This window comes from Manis pentadactyla, chromosome 12 (assembly GCF_030020395.1).
Source record: "Manis pentadactyla isolate mManPen7 chromosome 12, mManPen7.hap1, whole genome shotgun sequence".
Classification (NCBI taxonomy): Eukaryota; Metazoa; Chordata; class Mammalia; order Pholidota; family Manidae; genus Manis; species Manis pentadactyla.
The window spans coordinates 93938067-93951215 of NC_080030.1; positions in this window are offsets into that span (position 1 = coordinate 93938067).

Sequence of the window (13149 nt, forward strand, 5' to 3'; positions counted from 1 at the left end):
CTCTCTGGAGGCTGCACCAGTGTTGGTGCTGCGCTTCAAGGCCATCGTGTGGCTGCCCTGTCAGGAAAGCTGGGTGGTGGTTAGGATTTTACAGAGAGTAATTAGGACTTAGACTGAAGGAACATTTGCAATAAAAGAAGCTTGTGTTAGTGTAGTGCTGGTGCCTGCAACTTTACCTCTGCCAAGGCCAAGAAATGCTGCCACGTTCCCCTGAACACCTATAACTTGGCCCCCTTGTGTACAGGTAGTATTCCATATTATTACGTGTGGTGCTGATTTTTAATGAATATTATAAAACTTTGGCTCGCTCTACTGAGAGAAGGGTCATAAATCCCCCCAGTAAAATGGGCACTGGCATATGCTGAGGAAGCAGTGAAGCGTCGCCCTGGGAGTCCTGTGATACCAGCCAAAGTGTTGCTCTGAACCACCTTAGTTTTTTTAAAAGCCCCGTTTTGAATGTCTGTACAGAAAGCTAAGAGATGGCGGAAAGGGAGTAGAAGGACCAAGCTAATCTTTCTAAGAGCATTGCAGAGCCATCTAGGTCTAGAACTACCCTGGGGAGCTTTTCTCTGCGATCCTCTCCACTTTTCAGATGACGAGAAGTCTCAGAACTAGGAGCAGTCCTCTCCTCGATGCCCCTTTTGAGAAACGCTCTGCTTTTGAGATCCGTGTCTGGCCCCCGGCAAGGACAGAGAATACTGACCCCTGGTCTGCCCTGGCAGGGCCATTTCTTGTAGTCTATGGATGGTGATGTTTCTGCGTTCCTCATTCATGTGAGTCATCAATGCCATAACTTTATGCAGTTTAGTAGCATCCAATAAATGGGTATTTTTCCCACGAAAGCCGGGTCTGAGAAGATCCCTATGCAGGTGGTGCAAATTCATTTCTTTTCAAGCAGGCCATGGTGGTCCCACCGTGAGTGGAGTTGGGCACATCAGTGTGGAGGGGGTGCAGGGGGACCCTTCTGCCAGCTGGTCTTGCCACCTAGCTTCTGATTCCAGATGGATACCACAGAGGCTATTCATTCATTCCAATTAGTCTGCTTGCCAAAGACTGAGACTGGAGCTTTCTTAGTTTGAAATTCTCAAGTATGAGATGGGACAGTAACTAGAGATGAAAAAATAAAATGCATCTGTGATAGGTTGTATTATCTAGTCATTCAAGGAGGTTGAATTAGAGCAAGTTGACTTCTAGGTCACATTCAGTACTGTAAGCATGTGCCTCCATGTATGTGAATAAAGACAAAATCTTTGCCTTTGAGGAGTGTGAGTCTAGTAGGGAGTTAGTTATTTCATTTTCAATAGTTGAAAGTGCATTCTTTGAATTAAAGCCTGTAAATATATTCAGAATGACATACACTCAGGATGGTAAGCCAAGCACTAGACACTTAACAGAAGTACTGCAGAGGTTAGGGAGTTAGTTATTTCATTTTCAATAGTTGAAAGTGCATTCTTTGAATTAAAGCCTGTAAATATATTCAGAATGACATACACTCAGGATGGTAAGCCAAGCACTAGACACTTAACAGAAGTACTGCAGAGGTTAGGCTGGGGGTGGTCTTAGCACCCTTGTAGTGAATGCTTGCTGGCCACCCCCTGGGTTTGTGGTGCTGCTCTGGGCACTTCAATCACATTGTAAAATAGATGCAGGTCCTTCCCTCTCTATGTTCATGGCAGTAGCTTGAGTACAGGTCAATTAATTTCCCATGTCTACAACATTGAAACTTTGCTGATACACTTTTTGTTCCTATATACTTACATGTGTGCACCAATCCAGAAATGGGCTTCATCTGTGATACATTTCTAAGCAGGATATGATTTCCAGGGACAGTAACTTTGTACCGTAGCACTGAAGTCAAGAAGCTTTATTTCTTTAAGTCTTGAGTTTATAAAATAAAGCAGGAAAAATTAAATATCTAGGAAACAAAAAGATGAGCAAAGGAAGGCAGGAGAAAGAAGTGGGCAGTTCTCAAGTCTGATTTCTTGCTCTCCAGCCTCTATTATAGGATCTGATGGTGTTGAGAAGATATAAGGGTTTTCTTTCATAGAACATAGTCAGAATTTTAAATGTGGTACCTTGAGTAAGATACAGCAGGAAAAAGTCAGTGCCCAGTGGGAGAAAATGGAGTGATATGTTTCGATGGAGAATGCCAAAGCCAGGAGCAGCCAATGTATGGATGGGCATTCTCAGAAAATACTCAGTTCTGCTCATAGGGCAAATTCCTCAGAATTGTGACTACAGTCTGTTATTTCTGAACCAGATGTTTTGAAGTCTATCTAAATGGCAAAACCCCGACTCACTACTGTATAGGTGACACGTGGGAGAACTGATGAAATAAGTAATTTCAAATTTGAACAAATCACTTTGATGATTTGTTCAAGGATTGTTGAACCACCTATTTTGTGGTGGGTACTGTTCTACAGGATGGGATATAGAATTCTCATTCTAGTGATGAGACTGAGATGGACAGAGACACAGACAATGAGCCATATGTATGAGTGCATGTGTGTGTGTGTGTGTGTGTGTGTGTGTGTGTATAATGTCAAGTTGTGTGTTATGCTATCTGGGGGTGAAGAGCACTATAGAAGCAATAAAGCAGGTAAAGGGCTCAGAAGTGATAGGGGTGGGACCATTCTCAGGGTTGGGCCAGGGAAGGCATCTCTGATGAGGGGACATTTGAGCAGAGATCTGAATGAAGTGAGGGGACAAGCTCCTCTGCAGCTGTTCAGATAGAGCCAGTGCAAAGGCCCTGAAGTAGAGTGGATTTGGCATGCTCCAGGGCCAGCAAAAAGACCACTGTGTCTGATACAGAAGAGCAGGAAGGAGAGAAGCAGGAAATGATGCCAGAGTGATAGCCAGCAGGCTTATAGTTTAGGGGAAATGGGAAGACATTTGTGGGGCTTTTTGCAGGGAAAGGACATGATCCGGCCTCGACTTCCAAAAGATCATTCTGCTAAGTGGAGGGGAAGACAGGAGTAGAAGCACTGAGACCAATTAGGAGGCTATTGAGATATGCCAAGTGAGAGGTGATGGTAATTTGGATTACACTGATAGCAATAGATGGAATCTAGATATATATTCTAAGTAAACCAGATTGATGAGTCCATTGCGGTATGTGAGAGAAAGAGGAGTCAAAGGAAATTCTGGATTTGGACCTGAAGAGCTGATTACTGAAGATTTCATTTAGTGATACAGGGATGGCTACAGAAGGAGCAGATCTGGGGGGAAAGCTCAAGTGTTTGGATTTGGATATGGTAAATTTCAGATGCCTTTCAGACATGAATAAGTTGAGTAGGCAATTAAACATGAGGATGTAGACTTAGGGAGAGAGGTCCGGATAGAAATACAAATCCGTGTGGTCAGTATGAAGAATCTGGGAACCTGGGCAGAAAGGAAAAGAGAAGAGGTCTGACGATAGAGACCTGGAGCACTCCAAAATTTAGAAGTCAGCAGGTGAAGAAAATGAAGAATATCTGGCCAATGTGGCTGAGAAACAGCAGCCGGTGAGAGAGAAGGGAAGACGGGAGTACAGCCAGTGAGAGGCTGTTCTGAGAGGCAGGGGGTGATCAGTTGGGTCAAAGCTGCTGATAGATCAGGTAAGATGGAAACATATCATTGACCTTTTAAATTTAGGGAACTGGAGGGCTTGGGTGTCTTGGCCAAAGGAGAGGGGTGAGACTAACCCTGGCTGGAGTGGATGGAGAAAGAGTGGGAGGAGAGGAAATAGGTGTAGATGACGGATATAGACCACTGTTTAGAGGAGCTTTGCTGTAAAAGGGAAAACGGGGAAATGGGTAGAGGGAGATGGGAGAAATTAGAGCCCATTGATGGGAGTAATCTAGTCAAGAGGGGACATGCTGACTCAGGGAGAGAGAGGATGCCTTCTGGAGTGAAGTTCTCAAGCCAGGTAGGGCCCCTGATCCCTAGGTGAGGACGTGGGTTCAGGGAGGCTGGAATGTGGTGGCGCCAAATGCAGGGAGTCCTTGTGGGAGTGATTCTGTTTTCTTCCCAGAGGACTGGGAAGCAAGATGAGCTGGTGGTAGAGGAGGTGAAAGTGTGTCGGAGTTGAAGGAGAGAAGAAAAGTGTGGACTAATGCAGGACATGAGGCAACTCAGAGGACATCTGAGGGTCACTACGAGGACTTTATGGACATGCCACTGCCAAGAAGTTATTTCTCATTGTGCAACATCTTATATACTTATATATACTGTTTTGAAAAATAAACAGTATATTCCAAACGAGAGAGCATTGTAATCTTCCAGAGTAACTAGGATCATGCATAAATTTTACATCTAGCTATTGTTAAATTTGGTTGGCAGCCTTTTTTCTTTTTAACTACCCATCCTTATGTTCCCCAAAGATCACCTCGGTTCCTAAGAAGGACTTGGGAAACAGTTCTTAAGAGGAAAGGATGTTCTCATATCACTACCTACGCTGACATAGCCAAAGATCTGCTCCTGCAATGAAGAATTGATGCCATTATCTAAAAATTTAAGTGAAATAAAATAAACTGATTCCTCAGAATGCACAGTTGCATAGCTATTGGGCTGATGAGAGATAAAAAATTAGAAAACATTGGATCCTATCCTTAAGGAACTTAAAAAAAATCTAGGTGGGTAATCAAAGCTAACATAAAGAAAACAATTGACAAATGCAATGATTTTATACTTAATTACTTTCATTAACATTTTACTCACTTAAAATTATTTACATAGAAATTATATTTATTAGAATTTATACTAGTGAAATGAATTAGGAATACAATTTTTTTCATAATATAGCAAAAATGAAATGGAAATCTAAATGCCTTACAACAGAGTATTGGCTACATAAAGGTGATTCATAAATAAAACTGAATACCACATATAAAATTCATCAAAAGTGATGTTGAAGAGGAATGTATATTGACATTTTAATGTTTTATTGGCACATTTTAAATACAATTTGCAAAACAGTATGATTCCAGAAGTGGAAAAATTGTCTAAGCACGCATAGGAAAAAAGCCTGGAAGGAATATACAGAGAAAGTGTTTCTCTCAATAGGAAGAGCTGATAAGTGGCTTTTCTTTTTGCTTAACTGGTTATTAAATTTTTTTCTCCAGTATAAATGTATTGCTTCTGTAATAAAGAAAGCCAATAAAAGTTATAAAATTCAAGACATGTGTAATTAAATTCTAATAAGAACTTAAGTGGTGTAGGTGTTAAGAAGGGGGAAAAAAAATTTATGAGTGCAGGAACAGCCAGGAAAGGTTTCACTGAGAAGGTAGAATTTGTGTTGTATGTCAAGGTTGGGAAAGATTCAGAGGGAAGGAGAGGTGGCTGGACATTCATCACGAAAGGATCCCCAGAGGCTGGACTTTCATCAGCCCAAAGCATCCAAGGGCTGGGGGGTTGACTGGGTCAGAAGTGGGGGTACAGGACAGTCTACCTGCCGGGAGGCCAGCAAGGAGCACTGAAGGACTGCAGTGAGGCAGGGACATTGTCATGGTGTCTCATTGTTTTTTAAATACAGGATTTTCCTTCCTTCCCCCTCATTAGCCAAGACTTTGTACCTGTTAGAAAGCAACCAACTTACCTGCCTGTCTTCACTTTTTTCAAGACATTCCTTGAGCACACACGTACTATGTACATGTACTCTTCTAACCTCTGGAGACACAACAATGCATAAATCAGGGCTCCTGCATTCCAGGAACCTATCTGGGAAGAGAAATAGGTTAACAAGTCATCAGCGCACACTGTGCGAAGGGTCCATGTAGAAGGACAAAGGGCATCCAGCGACTCGTCACCCTAGAAGAGTTTGGGGGGCTTCCCAACTCTTCCCAGAAAGAGATGAGCTAGATTCTGAAGGATGAGGACATTTTGTCAAAAGTAGAGGTTGGAAATTATTGTTGTTCCAGGTTGTTTCTGGTTGTTCCAGGCAGGAAAATTGGAAGAGTGAAAGTACAGGAATGACACATAGTTAGAAGTAAAGCCGGTGGCAGAATATGGGGCAAGAAAGGTAGATGTGGACCAGAAGCATGAAAATTTCATTTTATCCATAGGGCCTATTGCCCCTTGAACTTTTCCAGGGTCGTGCTCCTGATGGCAGAGGAGGCGGAATGCTAACCAACTAGGGATCCCTAAACATGGCCTCTAATGGCCTTCTCTAAGCCCAAAATGTCTTTGAAGTCTCCTGTTATGTGTTAGATTCTAATGAACTTCTGGTGTCTTCCACCATATACATGGGTTGATTTTATTATAAAGTCTCTTTTAACAAGTTGTGACTATTAGGACTAAAAATTCCTCACCCACACTCAATAACTTTGATTAAAGTTGATGATGCACTGCAGGAAAATGCTCTGAGTTTATCTCATGTCTTCCAAGTTCCACAGACAGGCTGGTTCGCCCAGCGGATGGCTCTCAATGACGCGCTTCCCGTTGTCAAAGAAGCACAATCAGATTTGGTTTTAGGAAGAACACAGCGTTGGTGGCATGAGGAAGTCTTCAGAGGATAGAGTCAGTAGCAGAAATCCAGGGACAAGAAGACGGGAGCCTAAACCAGGCAGTAAATGGCTATGGGATGGAGAGGAGGAGGGCGGATTGAGAGGTCTTTGAGGTTTAGGGGTCTTTTACACGTGAGAGGTGAGGGAGAGGGGGGCACCTCCACCCTGGGATGCAGGAGGAGGGTAACTTTGCTCTGGGAAGGGGTGGTGTAAATAGGCCAGAGGGCAGGCCTGGAACTGTGTGGAAGAGCTGCCTTGGGGAATAGGTGTGGGCAAAGGAAGATTTGTTCCTGGGGAGCGTAGGAAAGGGGTGACAGGTGGGAGGGAGGTCTGGAGACCGGCGAGTAGAGGAACTTTCCAATGAGGAACCTGGGAAGAGCGTCCTCTGGCAAGGAAAGGTCTGTGCAGGGGAAGGGGAGAGTGTGTGTGGGAGATAGGAACTCCAGGGGAGGAAGGAGCCGGAGATGGGGGGATGGAGTAGATGATGGCAGGGTCACTGGGCAAGGAGGAGGAGGAGGGTGAGGCCCCAGAGCTCTGGGCAGGGGGAACCATGGGTGGGACGGGGAAGGGCAGACGTCCTGTGCTCATTTGTGACCATTAAACATAATTTGGGGTCTGGGGAAGGATCATCCTGATCTTTACTCTCAAAAGTGGAATTTGAAAACTGACTGGCTTACAGGAAAATCCAAGGATGAGACTGAAATTTTAAAGCTTCAGGATAACGGGGATAAGAGATAAGGAATTGGGGTTTTGAGAGCTAGATTTTTTTTTTTTCCATCTGGAAACTAGGGAAGGAGGTGAGGCATTCAAAGTTCAGGTAAACAAAAGAAAAGTAACAATAATAATAATGTTTTCTTTTTTTCCAAAAATACAACTGCTCTAACGTTTCCCCTTCTCTGCCTCAGAGTTCATTGTGATGGGTAGTTTTTTCTTAAATAAGTAAATAAATAAAACTTAAGTGTCTCTTTATTCTGCCCACCTCAAAAAGATGCTTTTGGTGAATAAACTAATTATTTTCAGCTGTCATTACATCTTTGCTTGAAGGAACTTGAAAAAGTTTGGCTGTAAAGTCATCTGACAACTTTCAAATCACTGTGAGAACAAAGTTTTGATGATTCTATTCTGACAAAAAAGTACTTACACTAGAATTGTAACTCAACCCAGCTCCCGATTTTTCCAGGGGGGCACCGAGTTGAGCGCACTAACTCTATTTCAATTTCCCCAAAGAATATATAAGACTGTACTTACAGTTTCTAGTCTACTTAAAAAAAAAAAAACCCTGTTTATGTGACATAATTATCCAAGGGCATCCAACCTGAACGCTGTGTGTGGTCAGCACAGCTGTCCCGTCCCCACGTGGGTGCATCGGGCCCACCGCCTGGGTGGAGGACGGAGGTTTGGGCCTCTTCTGTGTCTCCATTTTCCCAAGGTGCTTCCTACATAGATCCCCCACAGTACCACACACCAAGGAGCTCATTTCAATGCGTTTCAGGTGGTACGTGCATGTGGAAACCCGACGACTCATGCCCTGACTCGAATCGGGCCTTTGCTGATCTACAGAAGGATGAAAACAGCGAGGTGTACTGTTGGTTTCAGTGCCACTTCAGCACCCTTTGGATTCACAGCTGTGCCCGGGTCTGTCGGTATTGTGGGCAAGATCCTACTGGTAGGTTTCCTCCACCCTTCATTCCCTGACGCTGGAAAGGGCAGTGGCAGGGAGGTGAGTTGGTATACGATGTGTCTCAGGGCTGATGTTGGGCCACGATTCAGAGAAGAGTCCTGTGTTCCCAGATCCTATGACGAGTTCACGCTAACCAAGCGGATGCTGAATCAGAATGCTTATTTATTAATTTAATATAAACACCAGTGGGTTTTATGCAGGAGGGCCTACTTCAGTCTAGACAGAACTAAATGAATACTAAAAATTCTGTTCTCTCAAATGTAACCTTTACAAATTCAGTGACAGACGTAATGTTTATCTTCATTTCGGATCTCACCTCTGATACCTACTGCCTCACCTGTGGGCTCATTTCAATCAGACAATATCTTTGAAAAATAACTTATCTTGAAATCATTTCAAACTTTTGGCAACGTTGTAAGAGTGATACACAGAACTCCATATCTCCTTCACCCAGATATCCTAATTGTTAAACATTTAACACAACTGTCTACTCACTTTCTCTCCTCTCCCTCTGTATATCCACAGGCACACCCATTATTTTTATTCTTTTTCTGAATATTTGAAAGCAAGTTGTCAACATGATTCCCATTCAGCCCCTAAGTGCATCAGAGCATGTTTTTAGAAGGCAATCAATGACTCTGTCCTACGTAACCACAGTACAACATCCAAATCAGGAGATAAGCATTGATATAACACTGCCATCCCACCTGGAGGCCCTACTCAAATTTCACCAACTCTCCCAATAGTATTCTTGTTCTTTCCTGGCCCAAGATGTGATTCAGGATCCCAGGTTACATTCAGTTGCCATAGCTCTTTAGTCTCCTTCCATCTGGACCAGCTCCCTGCTGCTGTCCCCTCAGCCCCCAACCCTACCACTGGCTGCAGGGGAAAGGGACAGGTAGGGGTGAAGGAAGCATGACAATCCCTCTTTTGATTTTTACTTGATTCAAAGGGTTGGTACTAAATTTACTGAATTGTTCGTTTAAGATATGTGCGATCTTTCCAAGGTTATGTGTCCATTAAAAAAAAAAAAGACAGGGAAATAACCAGGTGAAAACAAGTGTTTGTATTTAGTAGCTAATTGATAAAGCACCCCAAGTGAATGAAGGTCCCTTACCACTCAAGGACTTTGCATATTCTGTTCTCTTTGCTTCTTTTCTTCTCTAGCAAACTTCTACTCAACCTGCTTTTGGCTAAACGCCGCTACCCTCACTCCCCAGGTCAGATCCACGTTGTATGTATCTTGCACCTAAATCTTTTGCAACATTCATTACAATTATATTCCCCTCTTTTAAAATTTATTTTTTAAATTCTAATACACTAGGCATAGCATAAAATTTACATTAATCATTTTTAAGTGTATAGTTCAGTAGCGTTAAGCACATCACATTGTTGTGTAACCAATCTCTGAACTTTTTCTTCTTTCAAAATAAGTTCTCTACACATTGAACAAATCCGCATTCTCCCCTCCTCTCAGTCTGTGGCCACCACTCTTCTACTTTCTGTTTCTGTAAATTTGACTATTCCCGGTACCAGATTTTCCACCTCCTCACCACCACTTGTTATTTCTGTGTTTGTTTTTTGACAGAGGCCATCCTTGTGAGGGTGAGGCAGTAATTCACTGTGGTTTTGATTTGTGTTTCCCTAATGATTAGTGATGTTGAGCATTTTTTCATGTGCCTGTTGGCCATTTGTATATATTCTTTGGAGAAATGTCTATTCAAGTCCTTTGCCCATTGTTTTATTGGGTTATTTGGTTTTTTGTTGTTAAGCTGTAGGAGTCCTTTGAGTATTCTGGATATTAACCACTTATCAGATAGATGATTTGCAAATGTTTTCTCCCATTCTGTCAGTTGCCTTTTCACTCTGATTGTGTCCCTCGAGGCATAAGTTTTTCATTTTGATGTTGCCCAGTTTATCTATTTTTATTTTTGTTGCCTGCACTTCTGGTGTCATATCCAAGAAGTTATTGCCAAATCCAATGTCAAAAAGCTTCCCCTATGTTTTCTTCTAAGACTTTTATAGTGTTAGCTCTTATGTTTAGGTCTTTGATCCATTTTGAATTAATATTTGCATATGGTGCTAGGTAAGGATCCAACTTCATTGTTTTGCATGAAGATATCCACTTTTCCCAACACTTTGTTAAAAAAAAGTCCTTTCCTTGTTGAATGGTGTTGGCACCCTTGTCAAAAACTGTTTGTCCATATATGCAAGGGTTCATTTCTGGGATCTCTATTCCACTGATCTTTACGACAGTACAACATTGTTTTGATTCATGCTTTGTAATAAGTTTTGAAATCAGGAAGTGTAAAACCTCCAACATTGTTCTTCTTTTTACAAGATTGTTTTGGTTCTTCAGGGTCCCTTGAGATTCCATATGAGTTTCAGGACATATGTTTTGTAAAATATACAAAATTGGGTTTTGATAGGGATTGCCTTAAATCTGTAGATCATTTTAGGTAGTATTGACATTTTAAAAATATTAAGTCTCCTAATCCACAAACATGGGGTGTTTTCCCATTTATTTATGTCTTTAATTCCAGCAATGTTTTATAGCTTTCAAGTTACAAGTCCTTGCCTCCTCGTTAAGTTTATCCCGAAGTATTTTATCCTTCTTAGGCTATTGTAAATGAAATTGTTTTCTTAATTTCCTTTTTGGATTGTTCATTTATTTTCCCTTTTTTGAGTGGATGATTTGTTTAATTTGTATCTCTTTCTCTGGACTGTCAGCCTTAGGAATGTAGAAACAGTGTCTGGTTTTACTTACAGCTGTATCCCAAATCCTTTGCATAGCAGTACTCACTGAGTTTTTTTCTCACTCAGTGAGTTTTTACCTCACTTGTTAAGTTTTTCTAACAGTGTCAGGCTGGTTAGTAGACTTACCTTTTATACTTATATATATAAATAAAGAGTATACTGATGCTGAATCATTTACCGTGGCTGACTTTTCAGCCCTCCTCCCTTAAGAAAAACACCTAATATTTGCTTAGTGCTTACTATTTGCTAAGTGTCTTTGTATGGGTTACTTTATTTCTCACAACAAACCAGCGAGGTGGGCACAGAATCAGAATATACCTTGTTGAAAGTTTGACCTCTGGAGCCAGACTTCCTGGGTTTGAATCTTGTTCTGCCCTTACAAGCTGTGTGAACTTAGACAAGTTACTTCATCTCTCTGTGCCTCCTATTCCTATAATATGGTATTCTTACAAGGCATATCCTGTCAGTTTGTCCTGAGGATTAATTAAGATATCCTATGTCAATTGCTTAGCACAAAGTAAATGCTTAGTGAATCCTAGTAAATAGTGTAGCAAATGTAGGAGCTAAGTTTTAAAGAGTGTAAGCTGCCCGCGAACACACAGAGGCATTCTAGAATCCTTAAGTATGTAAGCCCTGCAAAGTGCCTGGTCTGTACACCAGTCTCCTCTATATCTGAGACCAGGCAATGAAGAAACTCACAAGCCCCTCAGGGATAAAATGTTTGAAAAATTTGCAAGAAAAAGTCAGTATACCAGATCAGAGTGTGCAATGATGGCCTTTCATTCTTCAGAATTCAACTGGAGCTTCTGGGGAGACCTAGGGTGTCCTGAGGGGAAATTTCACTCTGAAGACTGGAAGTCTTCACTCAGTACTTCAAGCTCTGCCTATAGATCTCCAGCGTAGGTTCAGAAATTCAACAGGAGCTCCTGGGAGACTTGGGGTTTCCTGAGGGGAAATCTGACTCCAAGGGCCAGAAGTCTTCACTCAGCACATCAAACTCTGTCTGTAGATCTCTGGCTTGGACTGGCTGTGTGGCCAGCATGCCTTGGTGGACCCATTCCAGAGTGGGGAGGGCATGAGACAAAGGGCCACTATTCCATGCCAGAAGAGGGGGCTGGAGCCGGGCTCACCCTCCCTCTGTGCACAGCCTTCGCTGTCAGCACAGACACACCACCCACATATTTGTCCTATTCCCAGTGATCCCAGATTCCAGGGCTTTGGAGAAATGGATGTGGTGTCAGAAAAGACTGGGACTCTAGTCCCAGGTCCCCAAGTTCAAGGAAAACAATGGCCACTACAATAATCACGTTTGCAGTGGATTCACACATCAATGGGTAACATTTGTCAAGAACTCACAGTTTCTAGTGCTCTACCTGCCATGTCTTATTTTATCCTTTGGTGACCAACTCATCCCAGTTTGCTGAGGACTTTCCTGGTTTCAACATCCTGAGAAGCTCCTTAGTCCTGGGCAAACCAGGAGGGTTGGTGACCCTGTTTTATCATCACAACTTCTCTGGGAAATGGGAAACTTGGCACGGAGGAGTAGAACGCTTTTCTAAAGACGGATCAGAGGCATCAAGTATCAGAGGCAGGATTTGAACCCACATGGTCTGGCTCCAGGGCCCAGCCCCCTAACCAATATGCAGTGCTGCCCAAACCAGTAAAGGCAGCCTCTGCCAGTAAACACTTGGGTTTGGTCCAGATACCAAATGGAAGGCAAACAGTAGTGGTGGCTGTGGGGGAAATAGTAAATTGTGCGATATGAAATTTCCCAAAATTAAAAATGGAAACTCATATTTTATTGCTGACAAAATGCCAGAGACTGCTTTCTAGACTCAAATGGCTCTCAGATTTGGTGCTTCGCTTTATTCTAATTTCATTTGTGTCTTTTATTGTAGCGTGAGTGGGAAATAGGGATCAGACTGGCATCATTAATGGGTATCTTTAAGGTCGGGAGGTGCAAGCTGAGATTCTAGTTCTCTTTGGAGGGCCTCCATGTCCCCCACTTCCACGGCCACCCCTCTGGAACGTCGCCTGCAGAGCTGACACCTTATCTGCTCATCTTCTATGGCTTCTTTGCCTCTCCTTTTCTTCCACTTCCTGTGCAGTTCTTGGCTACATTTTCGCCTTCTCCCTCCCACTCCCAGGGGCACCACCTTGGTGGGGCAATGTACAGTCCATAGAAAGTAGGGGTAAGCACTTGTGATCAGCCTAGAGCCTCACACTCAC